This window comes from Mesoplodon mirus (assembly GCF_964341445.2).
Source record: "Mesoplodon mirus genome assembly, chromosome: 19".
Lineage (NCBI taxonomy): Eukaryota > Metazoa > Chordata > Mammalia > Artiodactyla > Ziphiidae > Mesoplodon > Mesoplodon mirus.
In genome coordinates, this window is record NC_138995.1 from 18,531,544 (window position 1) to 18,557,610 (window position 26,067).

A 26,067-nucleotide genomic window follows, 5' to 3' on the forward strand; every position below is an offset into this window, starting at 1 on the left:
AAAAAAAAAAAAAAGAAAGAATAAGCTGAAAAGGAGCCTCGGTGTGGCTCAGCCCAGGTGCTCCCAGCTCCGCCTCCCTCTCTATGGCAGATTCGCCCACAGGATGCAGAGATTCACCCTCTGTTCCCTGGAGGTTAAACTGAGGAGAAGCAATCTGCATTCATCTCAGATCTGTGCCTCAGGAGGACGTTCCCTCCCCTTTCTCCCCAGCTCATCATCGTTGTCCAACTACAACAGAAACCCTCAGCAGGAGGCAGAATTCCTTCCCACCCCTTCTCCCCTCACCGGGTCCCTCAGGCCGCTTTTGTGACAACAGCGAAATTCTTGTTTTCCTCCTCGAGTACTTTCCTTTCCTCTGCCTCCCACACTCTTCCAGCCCCTTTCCAGGGGGCTCATCCCTCTGTCTTGCTCAGGTCACAGCTTAAACGAGGGCTGCACCCGGCATCTGTGGCTTCCCCAGTTCCGGACGAGGAAAGAGGTTGGTTCTGATTTTGTGTGGGCCTGGGCAGAATCAAGACAAATCTCTTCTCTCGCCCAGAATAAATTATACCTCCTACTGAGAATTTCTGATGTAGTCGGACGATGCTGAGGAATTTATTATCTTACAGTTTTGGAAGTCAGAAGCCTGAAGTCAGTTTCACTGAGCTCAAATCAGTGTCAGCAGTCTGGCGTTCCTTCTGGAAGCTCTAGGGGAGAATCCATTTCCTTGTTTTTTCTAACTTCTAGAGGCTGCCTGTATTCCTTGGCTTTTGGCGCCTGCCTCCCTCTTTAAAGCACGTTGCTTCTGCTTCCATGGGCAAATCCCCTTCTACCTTTGGCATTCTTGCTTCCTCTTATAAGGACCGTTGTAATTATTACACTGGGCCCACCTGGATAATGCAGGATACTCTCCCCAGCTGAAAATCCTTAACTTAATCAATCTGCAGAGTTCCTTTTACCACATAAGGTAACATATTCACAGGTTTCAGGGATTAGGGCATGGACACCTTTCAGGGGCCACCATTCAGCCCATGCAGGCAGGTCACTTAACCCCTGAGCCTTGGTTTCATCAGCCAAGTGGGGAACAAATGCCCACCCCCAGACTCCCGTGGGTCAACTCAGTGGTGGCCTGGCATGTCTGTGGCCCAGGAATGGAGGCTGAGCTCTCAGTGTCAGGCCTTATTCCCTGGCCAAGCCAGAAAGGATGGTTCCTGGGAGACGGAAGGGGAGAGTGAGGGGTTTGTGTTTGGTCGTTCCCTCTGACAGAGCTTCGCCGGGGAAGCTGGGAGAGCCCGTCTGCACTAACATTGCCAAGTCGGTCACAAGTTTACTGGCTCAGTGCTGGACCCAGAGGGCATAACTGCCCAGCAGAGGGGATCCGATAGCCGGGAGGGTCGTCTAGGGCTCCTCCTTCTCTCTCACACCGCCTCCAGGTAGGCAGCAAGTCCTGTCAATCTCCTCTAAACATCGCTCAGGCTCCTTCTCTTCACCCCACTGCCACAGCCAGCAGGAGCCCCGTCCGCGCTCCCCTAGCTCCTTGCCTCCTCCTGGCCCCACTGCCTCAGGCCTCCCCATCCCACACCACACACGTGCATCTCCCTGAAGCATCATCCCAGAGCACAAATCTGACCACGCCCCTCCCTTTTGTGGTCCCCCCACATCCTTGGGTGGAAGCCCAAGCTCTTTACCCTGAGTTACATGGTCTCTTCCCACCTCCCCACAAACTCTGGAATGTCAGAGCCACAGCAAGCAAGTGGCAGATGTGTGAGGGCAGACTTGGGAATGGAGGCGAAGCAGATGAGGGATGGAGGATGGGGGATTCTGTGTAGATGGTGTTGTGGGGCCAGCCTGACCCCAAAGGCCCCACATACAGGTACAGTAGGCTTTGCTACACTGGCAGGTGCAGGCTGTGAGCTACATCAGCTGCTATTTAACCTAGGTGAGCCAGTGGGTGGGCACCAGGTAAGGCCCAGCCACGGAGCTGCTGGCCTGGACCTAACTCAAGTGCGAAATGGCTTCTGAGTGCTGCTTATTATTCTGAAGTCTGGAAGAACAAGTAGGAAGTCTTTTCTTTGCAAATGAATTTGGCCAAACTCCAGGGATGAGGAATGCCCATTGGGGCCTGGCCGGGCTGAAGGCCATGGCTTACTGGGGGAGTGATTTGGTCTCTTTCTGCATCAGCTAAAGACATGTAAACTGAATCCAGGGCCCCCACGTACCTGAGCCACAACCATGAAGCTTAATTAATGCTTGCCAAGTACTCCGAGGCCCCGGCTGAGAGGCCTCCCGTGGACGCAGAATACCCTTATTAATCACTGCTGCGGCGCCAAGTGGGCTGGCCTGTGGGGCAGTTGCCTCCATGCAGAGAACAATGGACTCAGCGGAGCAGTTAAATTGTGATTTTGAAGAGCTGTCCTGATCAGCTGGCCCAAAAGCAGCTCAGCTGGGGCAGGCAGGCCTGTGTGGGAGCCACTTAACTCACCTAGCCGTTGTCTCTGTGCATTAAGTAGAGGTGGTAGAACCTCCCAGCTGGCTGGGCAGGGATAAAAGGGATAAGGGTGAAGCACCACTTATCATCCTGGGTAACCAGGCTGTACAGCTTTGCAAGGGTTAGACAGGCTCCATATCAGGCTGGGTATCTTTGGGCAAGTCCGTCAACCTCTCTGAGCCTCAGTTTCCTCATCCGTAAAGAGTGATAATAATAAAATCTTCTCCCTTATAGGACTGTGAGATTCAAATGACACAGTACATGAAAAGGCCTTGGCCTACAGCAATGATATCAATAAAATAAGAATAATAATAGCAATAGCTGGTAAGGACGCTACCATGTGCCAGGCACCCATCTAAACACATCCCATAATTAGCTTCTCTGAGTCCCAATTTACAGATGAGGAAGCCTGGCACAAAGAAGTCAAGTGACCTCCAGTTTCCCATAGTCAGTGAGAGGTGGAGCCGGGATTTGGGCCCAGGCAGTCTGGCTCCAAAATCTGTTCTCTCCCCAACTCTCTGATGCTGCCTTTATCATTATTGTCATTATACTTACTTTAGGAATAAGGCTGTGTACTTCATCCATCCCACGGGGTAAATGCAGGAACCAGTGCTTGGAAACTGGACCCTGAGGCATCTGCGATGTGGAGCATGAGGGAAGGGTCCCTGGTCGTCTCTGACCCTCTATCTTCCATAGGAAGGGAAGAAACTTGTTGTTATTGAGATGGAGGTGAAGTACGTGGATTTTCTCAACTCATCAAAATTCTGGAGGTGCAAGGAAATGTGTAGATAACAGTTTTTAAGGAGAAAAGTCAATAGATGCTGAAAGAGACTGAAAATGCAAACCTGCCCCGCCTCCTTCCTCAGGCTATCCACTGAGGGGGACATTGTCCCCACAGGGGATAGACAAGGGGCTGCCTGTGGGTGATAGAGTAGGAGGTCCCTGGTCCCCCAGGCATCGACTGTCCCTCTTGCATTGGTTGATCCCAGAAATGAAGGCTTCTGAGGCCTGACTTGAAGTCCTGAGGCCGGTTCATGTGCTCAGCCCATGTCCCAGAACTTCAGCTGGCCCAGCAGGGGGACCCTGGCTCAGGGCTGTCAACCCCGAGCCTCTCCCTGTCTCACTGGTGGCCATAGCAGGTCTGTGAAGCTTCCTCCCAGAGTCACCTGGCCCCTCCCAAGCCAGCCTCAGGGGTGTGGCCTAGTACCCCTTGCCCCTCCAGGAGTAAATGCCCAGCCAGGTACTTGCTGGGCCCTAGCCTCCCCCCACTTCTTCGCTCCTCTCCCCCTTCCTGAGGCCCACTCCTACAGATAGACCAACCAGTGCCTCCTCTGTGCTTACCCCCTCTCCATCCTGCCCTTGAGCCCCCTCCTCAGCATCCTGTCCTCATGCCATCCCCGTGTCTTCCCAAAGAGATGCACCCAGGAGGCCTGTTCTAGATCTGCCTACAGATGGTTCCTGCTCCAGACCCCTCATCTCCAAGAAAAACCAGCAACTCCAGTTTCACACCCATTTTTGGATGAGCTCCAGGCCAAGGTTCAGGCCCGTGTGGCATTTACAAGGGGACAGAGCCAGGTACCTGTTGACTTTAGGAACAAATAAAAGATAGATTTTCCTAAGCCACCACCCTCTTGAAATGGGCTTTTCTGTTCTAATACGGGTTCCAAACTGGTTTGCAAGGTGACGTGTGACATATGGGATGCTAGGACAGACTACAAAATGTGTGGGATCCTCCTTAGCTGGCTTGAGGGGGATACGATGCCGACATGGATTTATTCTTTGCCTTTTCCACTTGCCTTTTGGGGAACATGTCCCTGCAGAAAGTGAGTCTCTCACCCGAGGAAAGATCTCAGCTTTAAAAAATTTAGTGCACTTCTTTTTATATCAGATGGTTATATTTAAAGTATTCAAAGGCCTAGATTTACATCATCTTGGTTAAATTACTCATCACATATCTCTCAACTACAACCTTTTTTTCATTTTCTGAAGGCTCAGTTTACATTAAGAGTTTTACTTTCAGTTTTTTTCCAGCCAAGTATGTGCTCATTTATATCATGAGTGTTTTAATTGTGTCCACCTGCCTAGATTAACAATCCGTGAACACCTTCACTGCCCCTGCTGCTGGTCCACACAGTCTGCTGGGAGCCGTGGATGCCTGGGTGGCCGTCCTTCTCCCACGAGAAAGTGAAACCCAAGGGCCTTGAAATGCCTCTTGGCTAATAGGCAGCATGTGACAGAGAGGAAGGAGGGAGATCAGACCACCTGATAGGGCAGGTTCATGAGAGCAACACAATTTCATTTAAAAATTATTATTAACGTCTTCCATTTATTGAGCACTTGATGTGTATCAGCCATGTGTTTACTGTATGTATCTTCAAAATAATCTTGTGATGCAGGAATCAGGCCCACTCCCTGGCTGAAGAAACTATAGTTCAGAGAAGTTGTCACTTGGCAAATGTCCCAGCTGGTAACCAGCAGCCAGGTCTGTCTGACAACACAGCCCTAACACTGTATGTATGTGTTTCTCATTAATACCTCATCTCGTTCCAAACAGACTCTGAGGCAGCTCAGAGGGAGCTGTGTGATACAGCAAAGCAATACAAATAACAGTAGTGAGGAAGGTGTGTTAAGGGAACTCAGAAGGCACCAAGGGTGTCTTGCAACACGGACTGAGCTCCAAGCTACCTAGCAGCCAAAGCAAAGAAAGCCTGAGCTCTTCCCCAATTGTTGGTGTAGGTAGCATAAACACAAATCAAACACAGACCAAGGTCCCGAAGAAGCACAATTTTTCCTAAGTTCTAGTCCAAAAACAAATATCTCCCAAGTAACCCTTAGGAAGGCTTGAGTGTAACAGTAGAACAACTGAGACATCTCAGCAGCCCCGGCACAGCATGGCCAGGCAGGATAGCTCTGGATTGAGAGTTTGAGGGGGTTGGGGGGTGCTGGGTGAGCCCTGCCTCTCTCTGAGCTCAGCCATGGCAGCTGTCTTAGCTTGGTTTCCCCGAGTTGTGTGCAGACTTGACGGTGAGTGCAAGGAAGTGACGAAGGCAGGATTGGGAAGAGGGAGAAACTGAGCCAGACTATGGTTGCACCTGAGGCCTTAGCAGTTCTGAAGGGAACTCAGGAGCTGAGATGGCCCCTCAGAGTTGTCCCAAATGGAGGCCAAGGGGCCTGGCCTTGCTGCTTCCTCCCCAGGCCAACCTCTGGGAAAGGGCTTAACCTTGAGTGAGGCAGTTCACCCCTGCCGAGGGCAATTCCAGGAAGGGATGCAGCTGCAAGATAGTCCCAGCATCTAGAGGATAGATGTGCCAGCCCTGAAGACAAGGTCTAGGCAGACACCACAGCAGCCACTACAAAGAGCCCTTGGGTATGGCATTTGTTTGGGTTTTTTCTTCTTCTTTTTGTCCGTGCTGTGCAGCATGTGGGATCTTACCCCAACCAGGGATCGAACCCCATGCCCCCTGCAGTGGGAACGTGGAGTCTTAACTACTGGACCGCCAGGAAGTCCGGGTACAGCATTTGTGACTGAGTGCCCCAGAAATCTGTAGGGAGCTCTCCAGCCATGAGCTCTTAGGGGGACTGACACATCCTCTAAGGACACAGGCCTCCTGCCTGGACTTTGATAAAGCAGGCCCTTGGACAAGCCAAGATGCCCCTGGAATACAGCATTGCCTGTGCTCTGACACACCAAGTGCTGAAGCCCTAAGGGCTGCTCTGGTTAGCGTGGGGAGTAATAACTTTAGCCTGGAAACTGCTAAACACCCACTGAAGGCACACCTACCTACACACACACACAACTTCAGAAATAAAAGATCCACCAAGCGCCGGGCTTTAGCAGTATTACTGCTTCCTGGTGAACTTGCCAAGGTAAACTGTTTGCTAGGCATACGAGGAGGAGGCAGACTGAGGGGACGAGTTGGGTGACGCCTATAAGAGGAAACTGCCAGGGTTAGGGGAAGGCGACAGTGGCCTTAGACTTGCCGTTTGTTGGTGATGTGCTGCAGGAGGAATTGGGACCAAGCCCTGCTGGGGCGGCTGCAATGGCTTGGGGAGGGAACAGTGGGGAAGGAGTGTAGGCCTGGGACAGCTCAGGGTCTGAGGCCCCAGGGAGGGGGGAGATGGGAAGGGGCTCGCAGGGGACAAGGGAGAGATGCGGGAGTGGAGGAGTGAGACACAGCAAGAGGAAAGGGTCCAGCTCTGAGCCATGCCCCGTGACAGTTTTCATTCACAGCGAGGAGTCCTCTCTGACCGGGGCCCAGCAGGCAGCATCTGGCACCTGCCTGGTCACCAGACACAGAGGTGACAGCAACCTGTAACTTTCCTTATTGGAGGCCTGCGCTCAGAGCCTCACGGAAGGCAGAATCCACAGCTCCATTCAGATTCCATTGGGCTCTTTCTGCCTGGCCTCACCTAGCTGCCCTTCAGCGCAGATGTTGTTGGTTTGTAGCCGATTCAATGAACTCTTTAAATAGCCACCCTAATGGATAACCAATCATTTCCGAACTTTAATACTAAATCAGGCTGTTGGACACATCTGGGGGCAAAGCTGCTGTATCCGAGCCAAAAACAGCCCTTTCTCTTTTACTTTGCAAAGCAGAGCATGTCACATTAAATACCTAATGGTCTCAGACAGGTCTCTTGTGACCTGAAAAAAAAGCTGAAGAGGTGGACTCTCTCCAAGAGCCCACAAATTACGTATGTCATTTGTAGATCTTTTAAAATTAGGCACTTCATTTGAAGAGCATAAAGGATAGTAAAATAGAACCTCATGTTAACGTTTAAAATAAGTGTTTTCTGTAAGTATTTTTAAAGTCAAGATTAAAATAACATAAACACAGTAGCCCTGGTTTCACTTTTATCTAAATTAAAAAGATCCTGCCAGGGAGGAAATTTAAGATGTGGGATAAAGTTTCCACAGACAGATCTCCTGGAAACTCCCAAGGAGCCCACTTTGAACCTTCTATCCAGGAAAACAGACCATCTGCAGAGCTGGCTGAAACCACAGCATGAACCTCGGCATTGCTGGTTGGGCTAAATGCCTCTCAGTTACCCACAGGTTAACCCAGCCAGGAGTCCAGTCTCTCAAGCAACGCTCCCCATGGCCCTGACCCCTGTAGACTCTTGTCTCCGGGTCCCCCTGACTCCACATTCTCCCTGTCACCCCTCTGTCCACTCTTTAGGCTTCTCCATGGAATCTGTTTCCTTAAGCTCGAATGCCCGTCATTCCTGGAGCTTGTCCTGGCCCTCTTTGGGCCTCACCCTATACTCTCCCTGTGGGATCTCGTCCGCTCTTTGGCTTCAGTTACCGGCCACCCGTGTGCTGGCCTCATACACTTTTCTACCTCTGGCTTGACCTTCTCTCTAACTGCGCACTTTTATGTCCTACAGCACCTCAGTCCACCTGGATGTCCCTCAGGCACCTCAGTTTCTACCTGCTCAACTCTGACTCACCACCGACACCCACATTGCATACCATCCCTCCCATCTCATACTGAGCCCTCACATCTCAAACTGAGCCCTCACATCCACCCAAGTGCCCAGGCCTCCTCCCAGGCCCACCTGTCCCTTGCCCTCCATGTCACACCAGCCCACCAGCTCTCCAGATTCATCATCTGTGCTTCCCCGCCACCATGTCCCTAGGTGACCAAGGCAACCGGGCCCTGCTGCCTCTGAGCCCTTCCCCTCCCGCAGCGCAGCCCGTGTGACCTTTGTAGGACACAAATGAGACACGTCACTCTCTCCACCCGATGTCTGCGGGATCTGGCTGCTGCCAGCCTCATCTCCTGCCACGCCCCTGTTAGCTGGAGCCGAGAGCCGGCACTTTCCCCTACAGATTCTTACCCATGCCACTTCTTCTGTTCCTACTTGGACACAAATCAAGAAACAAAAGCCAGCTCCCGTTTGTGGGAGCCTCCCACGTCTTAGCGGGACTGCCACCAGGAAACCTGACTGCATCTCCCGGACCCCATGAGTCAGGCTGCTGGTGTGGGAGACCAGGCTGAGCCTACTCCACAGGCAGAGCTGCACAAAACTGAGCAGAGAGGGAGCCTTGATTTGATAAAGAGGGGACACAGCTGTTCCTTATCTTCCCAAAGATGCCCTTAAAGATTTTCTCCAAGTTTTTAACAAAGAGGAAAGCCAGGATTTTCCTGTCCAGGCTGTGTTTTCAAAATACTCTCTCATTCCCCCATCACTTGCTCAGCTTCACAAAAGCAGTTAAATTACTTAGTGCCCTTTAAAATGTCCTCGTGACGGGAATCTCGCAGATACTTGTTTATCTTGCAGCTGCAAGGCCTTCACAGGTCACGCAAGTCCATGCGGCAGAGCCCTAGCAGAGTCTGGGAATGTCCTGGGGCCAGAGGCGGGGAAGGAGGCTGGAGCAGGGGATCTGTCTCTGGGCTGGGCCGTAGTCCGGCAGCGCCCTCTGAGAGCACTGAGACCAGAGATCCTCCCCATTTTACAGGCGAGGGAACTGAGGTTCAGGGGGTGAGGGTACTTGCTCCAGACTTCACACTTGGTGTGGAGCAGCTGGTCAGGGATTCTGAACCAGGACCCAAGTCTGCACAGCCCATGCTCCACCCATTCAAAGTCACTTGCTTCGTGTCCTTGAACTTAAAAACAGAAATTTAACACACATAGGGGAGAGTAGAGAGGGGATTATTATGAGCTGTTTCCAAAGGAGGATTAAATCTTTTTTGGATTTTAATACACTGCCACGTTTTCATGACTAGCCTGGATTTCTCTGAGTCCACTTATCTTTTTACAGTTTGACCTTTAAACATGAAAAACCTCAATGATTTTCCACTGTTTTGAATAAACTGAAATGGATGTATTTTTCTGAATGATTAGGGAATGAAAAACAGAGCCGGTCAGCATTAAAGTCCTTCAGGAGTGATTTTCCCTGGAGGACGCCGTTCACAAAACTACCCCTCATGATGGGGCTCTCGTACCTATTTGTTTGCCTTCCAGCTGCAAGGACTTTACTGCTCATGGTCTACCCAGAAGGAGAGGGGAGCTTCGTCCTGGATTCAGAGGCAGGAGCAGGGCTGGTTCCCCCGCTGCCACACCTCAGAGTGGCCAAAGCTGTGGAGGGTGAGGCAGGAACATAGGGCTCCACAGTGAACTGATGGGGCAGTGCCAGCATCAGCACTACCCTCAAGGGCATCACCGGGCTCCAGGCCAGTAGGTCCACCTGTTGTCAGAGAGCAGGCTTTCCACACAGGACACTGCCAGGACCCTGCAGGGAAGCAGAGGGTGACGTGGAAAAAGCATTCGCAGTGTGGCTGGGACAAATCACTTCAGCTTTCTAAGTCTGTTTTCTTTTCCATAAAATGGTAAAGATATGGGCTTCCCTGGTGGCGCAGTGGTTGAGAGTCCGCCTGCCGATGCAGGGGACACGGGTTCGTGCCCCGGTCTGGGAAGATCCCACATGCTACGGAGCGGCTAGGCCCATGAGCTGTGGCTGCTGGGCGTGCGCGTCCGGAGCCTGTGCTCTGCAACGGGAGAGGCCACAACAGTGAGAGGCCCGCGTACCGCAAAAAAAAAAAAAAAAAAAAAAAAAAAAAAAGGTAAAGTTAATAGTTACTTGCAGGATTGTTAGGAGGTAAACGTATTTAAGTTGGTGAATACATAGTAAGTGCTCAGTAAATCGGGTTCCATTCCCTGCTCAAGAGCCTAAACTTTTAAAAACACTACTTCCTAACATGTACCATACACTGCCCTACCTTCTTAAGCAATGGAGAGGGAATATTATTCCACAATGTCTTCATAACTCAGGGATCCTCTTTACAAAAATGTGGGAATCATAGAATATCAGTCTTCAGTGGGAACCGAGAGCCTGTCCAGGCCAAGCCCTCCCTGCAGTGATCTCACACATTTGAGATTTGCACAGCCATTTACCTTGTGCTTTTTTTTCTCTTGATTTTGATTTCTTTAAAAATTGAAACCAGGTTACAATGTTGATCAGAACTGTGTTAAATAAAAGCAAGTCGGCTCTGAGTGAGGGCTTCAGGGTCTCTCCTTACAAAGCAAAGCCCAATAGTATTGGAGGGGCGGTGGCAGCCATTTCTACTGCTTTCTGTTTACTTCTGGATTCACAGCTATGTTTTGGGAGGTAGACATAGCTGGAAATCTGTTGAATGTCCTGATCTTGACCTTTTATATATGTTTGGTGTTAGGCGGTTTGGTCACTTGTAGGACTTGGGGGCTGTCATCCTGACCATGAGCTTCCTCCCTGCCCACTCCCAAGGGCTGTGTCTGGCAGCCAGGAATGGCAGTGTATCTTGGCACTGGGCATTAGGCCAGTGGGGACTCATGGTTCCTAACAGGTTGCTGGTTGGGGGGACCTTGACAGTCAGTAAAATTTTCTTCCATGTCCTCAACATCCACTCATTCCTCATAATCTGCACTTCATGCCCTCCCTTCCCTATTCCTCTTCCAGGAAGGTGCCTCAGTCTCATCCGACACTGCCTCTGCTGCCCTAGACTCCACGCAGTGTACTTTCCCAGCGTCCTCCTGCCTCCTCTCCTCCATCCTGTCACCTTGCTGCTTCTAGATGCCCACTCTCCCCACAGCACTATCTTTGGCTTGTTTCTCTGCTCAGCAAATGCCCCTTGGCTGCTCATAAACTTCCTGATGAAACTGACCCTCACCAGCCTCCCGCCTCTGGCTCCCCTGGTCCAGGCCCACATGTGCAGCTGCTAGCCGCCTTCTCAAACTCAACACATTACAAAACACACTTCCCCCATGCCCTCATTTCTGCTCAAGGCACACTGGCCTCCCAGCCACCCTGTCTCCAAACATGATGATCAGACTCCTGAATTCCTTTGTCTATCATTTCCACTTCTACCCACCAACTCCCACCCTCAGCACTTCTTGATGGCCATCCCACTGCCCTGGGGTGTCCAGGGTATCACAGCTACTTCCCCTGGGTGCCACCAGAACAAAGCAGGGAGGGAGCTCCATTTTACAGAATCAAAAACCGAGATAAAGTTTGGGGCTTGCTTTAGTGACCCAACTGGTTTTATAAGGATGCTCTGCATGTTGGCTGCACCTTCCTCCACTGCTGTGCTCAGGCCTCATCTTCTTTGATCTTTACCTATCATCACTTCCACCTGCCCTGCCTTGATTCTTGTGGGCAGCCCAGCTGGCCATCAGCTCAGCCTCAGTCCATCCCCCGTCCCTTCCCCTCTAACCCCTCACTCCCCACCCTTCCATCCATGACTGCAGGGGAGGCAGGAGTGACTAAGCAGGGAGTCAGGACAGGGGCTCCTCCGGGCCCCACAAGCCCAGGCCGCCATCTTGAACTGTAGTGGTCCCTTTGGCAGAGGATGGTGGAAGGTGTCAGGGAACTGCCCTTGCCCTCAGACCCCAGCTCTAGGCCCCTATCTGGCCAGGGAGTGTGACCCCCGTAACTGGAGCTCCTCACTCCAACCCCACAGCGGTGCCCCAGTAACAAGTACCCAAGGACTTTGCCGGTTCTGATCGCTGCATTGAGGTGGTCCTGGCAGGACAGGCCTGGGGGAGCAGGGGGACTGGGTTGACCCAGGGGCGGCACACAGGCCAGCGCTGCCTGGACGCTGCCCCCCCCAACCATGCCCACGGGGGCACTCAGACCTTAAACCAGTTCAGCCACATGGTCTCCTCCTGCTGGCTTCTCGTTCTGGTCTCTCTCTTCACACCTTAATGCTGACAGCAGCCCTCACCCTCCTGCAGTGGCAGCCAACGATGGCCAGCGGGCTCCCTACCTGGGCAGAACTCACCAGCATCTGCTGCAGAGTCTGAGCGATTCCTGACGTGATATTTCAGATGCCGTGGTCCTGCCATTAAGAGTCTGCTCTGCCTAAATTCTCTCCATCCACTATAGGCTCAGGGCCCACCAATGCTGCTGGTATCCCTGTTACTGTTTATTTTACCTAAAGTACTTTTTGGGCCCTTCATCTGACTTATAAGTCCTTTTCCATGTCTGGGAAACTTTGGAATTAACAAACAAAAAAATTAGGATCTATTCCAGCGTTTCCATTCATGGTGATGGAGAAACAGATAAAATGATTCTCAGTCAAACCCTGCAGCAAAGTGAGGATTTGTAGTTGGGAATGCTCGTGCGTGCACAGCTGTTTTGAGTCTTTAGTGATCAGTGTCAGGCTGATTTAAATCCTTCAGCCCACCCACTGTTTACTCTTTTTTTTTTTTTTGCGGTACGTGGGCCTCTCACTGTTGTGGCCTCTCTCGTTGCGGGGCACAGGCTCTGGATGCGCAGGCTCAGCGGCCATGGCTCACGGGCCCAGCCGCTCCGCGGCATGTGGGATCTTCCCGGACCGGGGCACGAACCCGCGTCCCCTGCACCGGCAGGCGGACTTCCAACCACTGCGCCACCAGGGAAGCCCCCACTGTTTATTCTTAACCCCTTTGCTTAGGGATGCCAGATTTAGCATATAAAAATATAAGACAGTCCTGCCCCTGAGGCCGGGGTGGCAGTGGTGAGACCCGCTGCGGAGGGGAATTCATGCGTCATCTGTGCCTGAACCTCAGAGCATCATCTGGGGCGACAACAGCAACAATGTTCAGGTGGGTGGGGCCGTCCGAGTGTATGGACAGCAAGGACCGCCCCTCAGCCCTCCCCTTCTCCCTCCCCCCAGGGGCATCTGCCACCCCCCGCCCCAGAGCCCCGTGCTTCCTAACACCCATGGAGCAGGCACAGTGTCTAATACTAACACCGGCCCTCGTGGGGCATTTGTGTGCCCGGCTCTGGGCTGCGGACCTTCTGGGGACAGCACTTAATTCGCAGCCCTCGGGGGACAGGCGGGACAATCAGAGATCCCCACTTCTCACTCGGGGTCAGACAGGCTGTGAGCCTTGCCCGAGTAGGCGATAAGCTCAGCGTCCTCCCCTGAGGGTGTAAAACTTGCGTGGAGGGAGTGAGGGCTTGGGGGACGGAGCTCCTTCAGCCTCCAGGGCAGGATAATCAGCCCAGGAATCAGCCGCAGGAGCGCCTGCTCCAAGCCAGGCACTGCGACGGGACTTCGAGTTGCCTTTAACCTCAGGACACCCTGATCTGGTGTTACTGAGCTATTATTCCAACCGTCACTTCAGAGATGTGGAAAACTGAGGCTCAGAGAGGGAACCTGATTAACGCAGAGCCCCCGTGCCGTCGTGCCCAGACCAGCGCTCCTGCTGCTTCCCAGCTCCTCATTTCAGACACAACTGCCCTCAACACAGACCCAATGTGGGAGGACATGAGGGACCCACACAGCCTGCCTCCACCACACGTGATGTCTTGTGTGCAATGCATCCCCCCTCCTGGGGACTTGATGTCCAGGCCACAGCGCTCTGCCCTCACTGCACTGTCCCCGCCTGGCCCCCCAGCCTCCCCGGCCTCAGCAGCCTCCATGAGACCCTGCCCCCCTGAGCCCAGGGCTCCATCTCTCAAGAAAGGCATTCTCTGCAGGGCCAAAATGAGCCCTCTAGGGACATTTCAAAGAAAAGCGTGAAATACAAAGGCTCTGTAGAGAAGCACAGGAATCTGCACTAAGTGAGGATAAAAGGCAGCTGCAAACCAGCTGGTAAAATGCAGTGCCTGCTCGAATCCCACCCTAAAGCCTGCTGGGAGGACGGCTAGAGACAGGTCAGCATTGTCACTGAGGGTCCCTCCCCCACCTACCCACTAGCAGGGCCCTATGAGACCCGACAGAGCCCGCAGAGCCCCGCAGTGAGTGCGCCATCAGAAGGGCCAAGACAGAGCCTTCTAAAAAGAAGTCCAGGACTTCCCCGGTGGCGCGGTGGTTAAGAATCCACCCGCCAGTGCAGGGGACAGGGGTTCTAGCACTGATCCGGGAAGATCCCACATGATGTGGAGCAACTAAGCCCGTGCGCCACAACTACGGAGCCTGCACTCTAGAGCCCGCGAGCCACAACTACTGAGCCTGCGCTCTAGAGCCCGTGCTCCGCAACAAGAGAAGCCACCGCAATGAGAAGCCCGTGCACCGCAACAAAGAGTAGCCCCCACTTGCCGCAATTAGAGAAAGCCCATGCGCAGCAATGAAGACCCAACACAGCCAAAAATAAATAAATAAATAAAATTTAAATAAATAAATAAATAAAAAGAAGTCCAACATCACAACTGTACCCACTCATCCAACACATCATAACTGCCCACCTGCCCCTGGGCAGGTCCATCCAGGAGTTCTCCACAGTGAAAACCGGCAGATTTGATCATTGCCGGTTGAGAGTTATGAAAAGGCTCCCACTAAGTTGCTTCCACTAATAGTGCTTGGCATTTTATGGTGCTTCTCCTATCTTTAGTTCGTGAGCTATTAGCAAACAACTCCAACTGAATGGCTACTAGGAGCCAGCAGACACCCTGGGGTGCTGGGACTGTGTCCTTGCCCTCCTGGGGTTCTCAACCCAGGGGAGACAGAGCCATGGTTGAGTTATGTGCAAAATGTACCAGGCCCTGGTACAGAGAAATAGGACACGGCCTCTTCCCAAGGACGGGCCAGACACGCCAAATGCCTGGGTCCTGGTCATGGCCTTGGCTGGCTCAACAAATCACAAATTGTGATTTATTCATCAATAAACTGATCGCAACAAAGCCAACCCAGGTTCACCCACCCAGATCTCAGTGAACGTGTCTGCCACTGCTGCCTACGCTTTGGCTCTCCCCAAAAAATTTCGATATCCATCTTTTCTTTTCTAAATATTTAAAAAATCTCTCCTCCATTTTCCTAGGAGTTTCCTCTGCCTCTCTTGCTGTTATAAATTCACAAATAATTAAATACTCATGAATTGACACGCTTTGTCCTAAATGTAACTGAAACTACAAAACTAATTGTTTTCCCTTTTCACCTTGGATTCCAGGAAGCTCGAGGCTAAATTTAGACCTTGATCACAGAAGAAAGGTTAGTCGTTGTAGTTAGAAATTTTGTATTCTCTTTTCTGACTGGGTTTTAATTTCTCATTTCTATTTTAATAACCTCACTGTCATATCTTTTGCTATAAGCCCCCAAAATCCTTTTTTGATAAGAGGAGAAGAATAAATGAAGTCAATTTTTAAAAAGGCATACTCTCCAGGAATTCTCTCAAGAGGTTATTGATCATTGGAATTATCCTTTTCTGAGGAAGATGGCTTTAATTTATCCCCATAAGCAGGGTGCTCTGCCCTTCCGGGATGCTGTCTCAGACGTGAAGTTTACAAATCGATGGAGACAGTTCTCACTGCCTACGTTCTATTTTCCCTAAACGCCTTTAGCAACCTGTGTGTGAATCAACGCATCCCACCAAGATACATTTATGATTAAGCAATAATTATAACGTGCCTGGACCTGCACCTCAAATGTTCACCTCAAGTCAAGATGTGTGTCCCCTTTAATCTTTTCCTGATCAAGCTTCTGCCTCATGTCTGGCCCCCACACCCCATTCTCCCTGGGAAGCAATCAGAAGACCACATTAATGAACAAACAGGCTGGAACACCCATCTGATTTTAGAAGATTCCCTCAGGCAAACATTAAATCCTGTCTCCACCTCCCTGCCCCCCATGCCCTGTTGTGCTGCTGTGAGCGACTTTCATTCCTAACAGCTGATTCTGTTCAGCAAATGTTTGTAAATGTCGGCGGTGTGTCTCCTCCACGCTACAGTGAGCTTCCGCCCCCTGCAACTGTGTTTTCTGAGGCTTTTGTGTCTCCTAATGGTGCCTGGAACATTTTGAACATGATAAGGAACTCAAATAAAATGAACAATAAGCGTCCCCAACCAGCTAGAGCTTTCAACAAGGCCCTTAATGAAAACAGTGAACCGCACTGACATCTGATAAAGGCAAACATCTGGAGATGCCAGTGGCAGATGCCCGATTCTGCTGAGGCTGATGAATGGGCACCGAGTTATCTGGGGCTCAGCAGCGTCACTCAGCTGGGCCTGCTGCTACTTCGACGACAGGCTGCCCCCTTCCCAGGACACAATCCCGCCTGGAGAGAGTTGGGAATGATTGCTTGTCCATTCACCAGCCTAAGCCATGCCAGCTGACCACCACCATGGGTCTGTTGCCTGTCCCCACGGAAGAGAAGGACCAGGTTAAATTTATTTTCTCTTTCACTTTTCCATTTCACAGGAATATCATATTTTCTAGACGAAGGTGTTAATTATACCATAGGCACCATCAAATGGCACTAAGTGATAACTAAATGTTCAGGAGGTTGACATGTACATTGTTTCAAGTAGCTCTGTGATTCATTATCTAATTTAGATAAACGGCAAATAGTGGTATCATAATAGCCCCCTTTTATTCTGGTTTACGCCTCATTGTCTCTGGGTGTAGAATAAGAAATGAATCATCAGACAGGCCCCATGGGAAAAATGGCAGGCTGGCTAAGAGCATAGGCTCCAGCATTAGACCCATGGGGCTCGAAAACCCAGCCCTGCTGCTGACCAAGGGCAAAAGCTGTGACCACTGAGGGCTTCTCGGACGGGATCAGGGTTGAGTACAGAGTGGGGTAAACCCCTTGACACTGTGTCCAGCATAAAGAATGGGCTCCACCTGTGTTAGCTGTTGTTAAGTCTTGGGTCGAGGGCAGAGGGATGTCTCTGGATTTCCACTCTCAGGGGTGAGGGGCACGTGCCCACATGAGCCTCCAAACTGTACCCAGTGAGAAGGGGGCGTGAACCGAGGGTTTTGCTGTGAAAGGGCAGTCCCTGAGGTGTGCCATCCTGCAGCTGAGCTGGCATCTCTCCAGGGCCCAGGTCATGTTTACTTACATTTCTGAAAGAGGAAGAGGGCTTTCAGCCTACATGTTTTACTCCAAGTCACCATTTTCTTCTGAGTGTAGCTTGGCTCTTCGTGATGGGAGAGGAACATCAGGCCTCCCAGACAGAATGATTCTGTGCATCTCCTTTCATGAAGGCCGGCCAGGCAGCCAGCAGAGTCTTGGAAACCATGAAGTCCTGGCCAGTAGGACAGAAGCTACAGGGCAGCCATGAGTCCCAAGGATGTGACCCCAAACCTTTATCAAAACACCTGCCTTGGGGGAAGAAACCCAACTGTCCCCACTCACAGTGCCTCAGAAATAGGTCTCCACCAAAAGCTACAGATTCCATAAATAAGTTAAAAATCAAATTATCAGAAGAGGAAAATCCCATTTTCCAAGAGTTACCAAATGGCTGGGTAAGAGCCAGGGTCTACCCCAGCCTGGCCCACAGGGCCTGGCAAGTCCGGACACATGTGACTAGGGTTACAGAGGCTGCCCCACTTCTGGTGTCGTCAAGAACAAGGTCTCCCACAGAGTGTGCCAAGTCACTGGAGTGGCCCCGCCAAGTACCAGTGCCTTTTCGTTTCCAATTTGGGCAGAAAGCTTTCTTTTCTATGTTCTATTCTTAGAAACAGTGTTTCAGGCTGTCGTGATAGCCCCTGATTCTGCACTGGGCTGGGCCACAAACAGTCTCTGGGGGCTGGAGCCTCAGTGACAGGTGGGCCAGGGACACAGGTGACTCCCCTCCTGCTCCCTGAGTGACCCTGACTCATCCTGCAGTCCTGCTACTAAAGGTTTCCCTCCAGACCCTCCTCGTCTACCAGCACTGCACACCCACCCTTGCGTTTGCTAAGCTGTGGTCACGGGGATTCCGGGAGAAAACACAGAAACCAGGCCAGGGGTGTGAGGCTGCCCCTCATCCCAGCCACGCCACAGCCTCACCGGGAGGACTGGTGCTCCCTGCAGTATAAAGCTCAAGGGCTTTCTGACAGCTCCTCGAGGGCCTTGGGCCTTTAGTCACAGGCATTCTGTAAAAAGAGGAATCTTCTCTCCTCCGTTTTAGGAGGATCCAGTGGTGTATCCCTCAGGGTGCTGGCCAAGCCTCAGTGTTGAAGTGAGCCAGGGTAAATTATCCTGCAGGCGATCAAACATCAGCAAATCCATCCTAATTCACTTCATTTAAAACTTTTGTTTTCCATAAAGGATTAAGCCAGGAAAGAATTTAATCACACCAAATCCACTTCCAAAATGGTTACAGATCCCACGATCAAGAGTAATGATTAGGGGTTTCCCTGGTGGTGCAGTGGTTAAGAATCTGCCTGCCAATGCAGGGGACACGGGTTCGATCCCTGGTCCGGGAAGATTCCACATGCCACGGAGCAACTAAGCCCGTGCGCCACAACTACTGAGCCTGCGCTCTAGAGCATGCGAGCCACAACTACTGAAACCCGCATGCCTAGAGCCTGTGCTCTGCAACAAGAGAAGCCACCGCAGTGAGAAGCCTGCGCACAGCAACAAAGAGTAGCCCCTGCTCAATGCAACTAGAGAAAGCCCATGCGCAGCAACAAAGACCCAATGCAGTCAAAAATAAATAAATAAATAAATAAATTTTAAGAAAGGGGGGGCTTCCCTGGTGGCGCATGGTTGAGAGTCCGCCTGCCGATGCAGGGGACGCAGGTTCGTGCCCCAGTCTGGGAAGATCCCACATGCCACGGAGCGGCTGGGCCCCTGAGCCATGGCGCTGAGCCTGCGCGTCCGGAGCCTGTGCTCCGCAACAGGAGAGGCCACAACAGTGAGAGGCCCGTGTACCGCAAAAAAAAAAAAAAAAAAAGAAAGAATAATGATTAGGAAAAAAGACTAAAAAAAAAAAAAATGCCCGGATGTTGAGAACTCGTGTTTGGTACTTAATTGATGAAAGTAGCCTTCCTGACACCAAGAAGTAGCCTTCCTTCAGGTTAGGGGCAGGAAGACAGAGGAAGAGGTGAGGTCAGGACCCTTTTCTTTACACCGAGGTCAGTTCTGACCTGCAGCAAATCTGCACTGGTGTCTGCTGTGAGCCGGGTGCTGTTCTGGGGGAGCAGCAGGGAACAAGACAGACACAGTCACTGCCTTTGTGGGCTTTACTTCCTAGCGGAGGAGGAAAGACAATACAGAAATGCATAATGTGTGAAGTGGTGATATTCAGGAAAGAAAAATGGAGCTGGGTAAGGGGACAGAGAGTGATGGAAAGGGTGTTATTTTATATGGGATGGTACAGGCTATGCCAAGGGGGTGCCCTGAATAAAGCAGACGAGGGAGCCATGTGGATAGCAGAGTGTTCTGTAGGTGCAAAGACCCTGCTTGAGGCAGCACCCTGATGCAGCCGCTACAAATCTCTCCAGCCTCAAAGAGGCAAGCCTGGGGCTTCCCCGGTGGCGCAGTGGTTAAGAATCCACCTGCCAATGCAGGGGACACGGGTTCGAGCCCTGGTCCAGGAAGATCCCACATGCCGCGGAGCAACTAAGCCCATGTGCCACAACTACTGAGCCTGTGCTCTAGAGCCCTTGAGCCACGACTACCATGCCCACACGCCACAACTACTGAAGCCTGTGCGCTTGGAGCCCGTGCTCCATAACAACAGAAGCCACCGCAATGAGAAGCCCGCGCACCGCAATGAACAGTAGCCCCTGCTCGCTGCAACTAGAGAAAGCCCACACACAGCAACGAGGACCCAATGCAACCAAAAAATTTAAAAATAATAATAATAATAAGAGCAAAGCTAAATAAATGTCTTTAAAAAAAGAGGCAAGACTAGCTCCTCATCAATCCAGGAACAAAGCCGCCTCACCAGCAAGTCAACAGAGTGGGCCTCATTCCCAATGAGCCATTCTTGTCCTTCTCAGCATCTTCCTGGAAGCCTCCTAACTCAGCAGACACTGGCTTCCCAGGGTAATGATGTGCCAACTTGGGGGTGTGTTCTGGACTGAGATACCAGCAGGAAAGGCTCTGACCAGCCATTGCCTTAAACTCTCAGTCACGGTACCCACCAGGCTGTACAACCAATCAGACCATTAGAAGAACGCCCCACGCCTTCCACCACCAGCATAAACGTATCTTCTGACCTCATGTGGACCCTGCTCTGTGGGGCGCTGGTGCCAAGACTAAAAGCCCAACTGAGTCATGATTCTGGCCTAAAGCTTACCCTCAGGTGATGACAAATGTACCTGCCAGGATCAATCCCAGGCTCACAGCCCTTAGCACATGGATGCAGTCCCCTTCCCGGGGCTGGTATATCTCACATCACCCCCATTTTATGGGGGAGACAAACTGACGGTGCTGTATCGCTCAAGGCTCAGTCAGGGAGGCAGAACCATGCACACATGATGGCATAAGGAAATTATTATAGGAGTCAGACCTTACCAATTGTGAGAGGAGCTGGAGAAGCAACAGTCCAAAAGAGGGACTTGATGGACCAGAGGTAGGTCACTAGCTGGCCCTGGTGTGGGTGAGGGTATGTTGGAGCTTTGCAGAGAGGTCTGGAAGGCGGGCCCGTGCGGTGGAGGGAGGCTGGGGTAGGAGTCTGCGGAACGCTGTTGGCTGTTAGTGGCCACGACCTCCATGAGTTTGCAGAGAAGGGTCTGGGATCTCTGTTGGTCAGCTGGGCTGGCAGTCGAGAAAGAACCGGGGACAAAAATTTCAATCCAATCTGAAAGTAACAGATCCAATCACAGTCCCCAATAATCTGATTATTATTTGGCCTATGTGACTCCCAAACCACCAGTTAGAAGAGAAATTCTCTCCCACTCAGAGCTGGTCAGAAGTTTTCCAGGTCCATGAGCTCAGTGGCTGAGAGTTTTATGATCCTCAGGCACAGAAGGGGAAGGAAGGGCCAGCTGCACCTACTGGTTGATCTCCCAGCTTCGGTTTTGAACAGGGCAGTGTTCCAGGTGTCTAGGCACTTTTGTCAGGACTTGAAAGATGTGACCATGGCAGGATAAGGCTGCCGGTGTGCACGTGGCCAGTCTGAAAGTTGCCCCCATCTATGTCTGGGACACATGACTGTGTGTACCTATAATGTATGGTACTGAAAAAATTTGTCTCTTCCACTTAATTTTTTCTTAAAGCTGTCAGAAAGTACTGGTTGGTTCTTCTTGTCTGAGTCTAATCCAACCATCACTGTTGTCTAACTCACTGGACCAGCTTCTATATCTTGATAAATGTTGACAGAGCCTACATTGAATTAGCAGCTGATTATATCTGATTTACCCTGTAACAGGGTTAGGTCCATTTCCTGGGATGTAGCAGAAGGGCCCGATGGTCACCAAGATGATCCATAATTGCCTCTTAAAATTGCAGCCCAAATGGGTCACGCCAACAGGTCCCTCAACTAAGGGGGACACACAAGCAGAGCTGGGCAAGACTGGACAAGAAGCACCATGGCTGCCAGTACCTCCATAAAGCCCTTGACCCAGGATGCATATCACCCCTGATGCTTCTGTTTGAGGGTGGCCCCTTCCAGAGGCCACTTGCCAAAGGCAAGAAATGAAACCAGGAGGCTGTATGACAGGATAGATTGAGAAGAGCTCTGGTTTCAGAATCACGTGGACCTGGGTTCAAATCCCAGCTCCTCCACTGTGATCTTCAGCAGCACGCTTTACTTCTCTGGACCTCAGTTTCCTCATCTGTAAAATGGTAATGACAATAGTAGCCACCCTGATATGGTGTAGAATGGGGAGGTGTGATGATGTCGGGAACTCAGTGTAAGCCCCATGGACCCGAGGGCTTCGGGGTATCATGGGTGTCACTGATGTGACTGTGTTTGTCCAGGCACTCCTCTCTGGACGTGGGCACTACAGAAATGATGTCGATACCTGGCAGCTGGCCAAGTCCTCTAATCAGTGAAGATAGGGAACCTGGCGGTCTGAGCAAGAAGCAGCTGACCGGGCTCTGAGTCACCCAGGAGAAATGGGAACCACCACCCTCCCCCCATATTGCAGTCAGCTACGCCTGGGGGAGCCTGGGCCTGGAGGGTCCTAGTATGTGGGTGTCCCCAAGATGGAATGGATGGCACTTAGCTCTTCTGGACCCCGTGGGACTAGAAGGGGTCCCCTCCACTCCCGCTCCCCTCCATCCCACATAGCAGCCGTGCTGGGGGGAAGGAAGGAGGGGGCCACCACTGTTGTCCTGTTTACATCCAAAGCCTGTGAAGACCAGGGACCAGTCCTCAAAAATGAAGCGAGGTGGTAACAGATGTGCAGTGGAACATCAGGCCACGGGGCAGTGGCAGCTGGATGGTAGCCCTTCCCGCCTCACCCGCCGCCACTGCCCACCACACCTCTACCCTGAACCCAGAGCAGGAGCCCACCTAGTAGGAGAGGCCAGAAGTCCCCACCTGGGCAAGGCCAGGCCTCACCCTTCAGCCCAGCCAGGCCTGATTTTGAATCCTGAAGTAACCTCCCCCCACCCACACACAGAGGGACAGTTTTCTTCCTTCAGTGTTTGAATGAGAGGCCAAGAGCCCGAGGAAGCTCAGAGAGAAGCTCCTCGGCCCAAGGAGGCCTGGGGGATCTGTTCTTTTTTCTGAGCCAACAGCTACAGGCTCCGTGTTTAAAAATGTTTGAATCAACAGAGGAACTGTTTATCAATATTTAAAAAAAGAAATGTAATTAGAGGTTGGCAAACCCCCAGGGCTCCAGGCCATAGATGTCAAAGGCTTCCTTGACCTGTAGCCAGGCGGAGGGGTTGGGGGGAGACAGGGTGGAAAGCGATGGCAGACACCAGACACGGGCTGCTCCGCCATAAACCGCACTGGGCAGGGCTCCCTGCTGAGGCTCGTGAAAGCCTCCGTGGCCAATGGAATGGCATTTTACATGCCTCCACGTTTTCCTTTCCTAGGTGGTTTTTCTTTCTAAACTTGGGAATACAGACATTCTATTTTAAGAACATTAATTACTGTCCAATTTTAATGTAACTAATGCGAACAAAAAAACCAACTTTGAACCAAGGAAAGGAAACAATTTATGGGGTGATTTTGTGTTCACATCCCTCAAGATTGCCTGAGAACATTTGTCTAATGCATTTATTTCTGGTCAAGAGAAGTGAATACCTGACTTTTTGGTGGTTTCTGGAGAACGAGGTGAGGTCTGGCCACATCTGCCTCAGAGATGCCAGCTTGGTCCACCTCAGGCCAGGATGCCTCCTTGGGGCTCAAAGAGGTAGTGTCAGGAACGTAAAAATAGAGAGGGATTCGGCAGCCACCTTGACACACGGTTTTCTCATCCCAGGGACTGCCACGTAGGGCCCTCCTGTTCCAGCTATTCTAAGTGAAACAGAAAAAAAGTAAGACTATCTGAGACCTAAATAAAAACAGTGCTATATCTTAGCTACTTTTTTTTTCTGCTTTCTTCCGCCTTCTCCCAAGTGCTCTTTCTGGCTCCGCTTTCCTCACCAAGCCAAAAATGGGATATGTCTCAAGGTTCTGTCCTTGACCCCTTTTTTCCTCCGCCTGCCTTCCTTGAGAACGGACGTCCACAGCTGTGGCTTCGGCTTGGGGTCCACGTGGCCACAGCCGTGCACGTTCCAGGCACTGCCCGCCTCTTGGACAGCCCCCCTCCCAGTATGAGGCCCCAACATCCTGGAACCAGATTTGGCATCTCCCTCTGGCGGGTCACATTTGGGGTATGTTGTCCCTCCTGGTCGTCAGTCCCCATGGCTCTGTCTGTATGCAGGTGGCCAGGTCCCTGCCCCTAGCCCCTCCAGAGCTCACCTCTGAGGCAGGGCTGGGAGCACCGGGTGCTGCCTGCAGGAGGCCCTCATACTGACCACTGGGGAGATCGGGAAGGCTTCCCTGAGGAAGACTTTTCAGCTGAGACCTGAAGCTGAGGAGCAGCCAGCCAGCCAAGGCAGGGGGGTTCCAGCATGAGGGGACAGCGTGAGGATAGACCCTGCCTGAGAGGGACCAGGACCATGGAGGAAACAGAAGGGCTCTGGAGGTACAAGCAGAGGAGGAGAAGACTGGCAAAGAGTGAGACGTGACAGGGTGGTGGGTTCAGGGCATGGATTTTATTCTGGGGGCCATGAAAGAGTTTTAAGCTTGGAAGGCACTCAGGTTTGCACGCAGAAAAATCACTTTGGCTTCTGTGCGAGAACAGATGGTGGGGGCCAGGCTGAAGGACCAGGTGAGAGACAATGAGCTTGGCCAGTGTGTCCTCACAGCAACTGCCCGGCCCCACAGCAATAGCTCTACCCGGTTCCTGAGGGTTCATACCTTCCAAGCCTCACTAGCATTCTGTCCAGAGCAACAGCCCTCGGACCAATCCACACTCTGGTGCTAAGGACAAATAGTGGCAGCATCCACCTCAACGCCCTCTGGGACAGGAGGGTGGACGCAGAGAGGGGGGAGGGTGGTGGCTACAAGCCTTCCCAGACCCCTGGGGTGTTCCTCCCTGGTCTGTGGGTGCCTCCTGAGCATTAGGCGGCCCTGGAGGGTCAAAACGCTGTCCAGGAGGGGCCCATCAATAAGCCTTCCCCACAGAGTCTGGGCTCTGCCACTCTCTAGCCGTGTGACTCAGACAAGTCCCTTACCCTCCCCGAGCCTTAGTTTCCCTCTCCGAGTATGGGAGCAATAACATCCAAACCTTCCCAGGCTGTTCAGAGAATTAAACAAGAGGTTCTGCATGCAACATCCTTAGCTCAGCACAGTTTCTGGCACGCAGCGGGTGCCCCCAAAAAGGTTGATGATGATGACGATGGTAGTGATCTCAGCCAGCTGCAAGCACTGCCACCAACACACATGAGTTCACACAGGTCTTTTACCATTTCAGGCTACATGTTTGCCTATTTCCCTTTCTATAAGGCAGCCTAATGGATGCACTGATTCAAACAATTAGAAGCAGTTTTCTCACAGCTCCTGCTGTGCCAACTGGTATGTACAGAGGGAACTGAACCTTTTGGTGACTGACTTTCTGGTCTGGCTAGAAACCATTTTATTAATTCAACCAAGGTTCCTTGAGTGCCTCTCAGGGACTGGGCTCCATGCTCTGCACTCGGGGGGCTCTGGGCTGCCAGCACAAAGCCCGGTGGGTGTGCAGTTGAAGGGAGGGGCATGACAGCTACAGAGCTGAGCCTTAGAGGCTGGGTGCCAGGTAGATGGACTGGGGAGGGTGTTCCAGACACAGGGGACAGCATGTGCAAAGGCACGGAGGCGTGAAAGAGCAAGGCATGTTCCAGGAAAGAGGAAAGCTAGAGGTTGAGGCCATCAGAATGAATCACTGGGAGGAAGAAAAAGGCAGATGTGAGGCTGAGGAGGGGGGGCCCCATCACCAAGGGCCCCCAAGCCAGGCAAGGTAGGGGGATTTGTTCTGTGCACAGAGAGAGATCTGAGATGCTGGACAAGGGCAGGATGAACTCAGACTGCTTGTGGTGGCGATCACGGGCTTGGACACGGAGCATGATGGTAGGGGCCACAGCCAGGCTTACTGGCTGTGCCACCATGCGGGCAAGAAATGAGGAGGCCTGAGGGGAAATGACAGCCAGAGAAGGGGGCAGCAGGGACTGGAAATGGACCGCAGAGCTCGGAGGGACTGGCTCTGGACAGGACACGTCGAGGGTGAGGAAGAGGCCAAGGACAGAGCCTGCCCACCCGACTGAAGGGGCCGGGGCTGCCAGGGCTGGGAGCCGGAGCAGAGAGGGCAGGGTGGTCCCTGGGGACAGGACTGTGACTCCTGCATTCCCTCCACTGCTTTCAATCTCCTCTCTGTCTTTCTCTCTTCTTTAAGTGCCACCAACAGGAAACCAAATACTTTTTTGTTTTGAATTGTGTTTATTTTTTTATACAGCTGGTTCTTATTAGTTACCTATTTTATATGTATTAGTGTATATACGTC

At 51.9% G+C, this 26,067-nt stretch overlaps 1 long non-coding RNA gene across 2 annotated transcripts in view; it reads right to left on the minus strand.

Annotated features, from left to right (window-relative positions):
- Positions 1 to 2,912: 2,912 nt before the first annotated feature.
- LOC309795395 overlaps positions 2,913 to 26,067 on the minus strand; it is a 28,490-nt gene continuing 5,335 nt past the window's right edge. Inside the window, exons 3-5 of one of the 2 annotated variants that reach the window (XR_014292250.1) lie at positions 23,289 to 23,496; positions 20,603 to 20,845; positions 2,913 to 3,231 (exon numbers count right to left, since the gene is read on the minus strand). This is a non-coding gene — a long non-coding RNA (uncharacterized lncRNA). Of the gene's footprint in view, positions 3,232 to 20,602; positions 20,846 to 23,288; positions 23,502 to 26,067 lie in introns of both variants that reach the window. The other variant, XR_014292251.1, reaches the window with a different exon arrangement.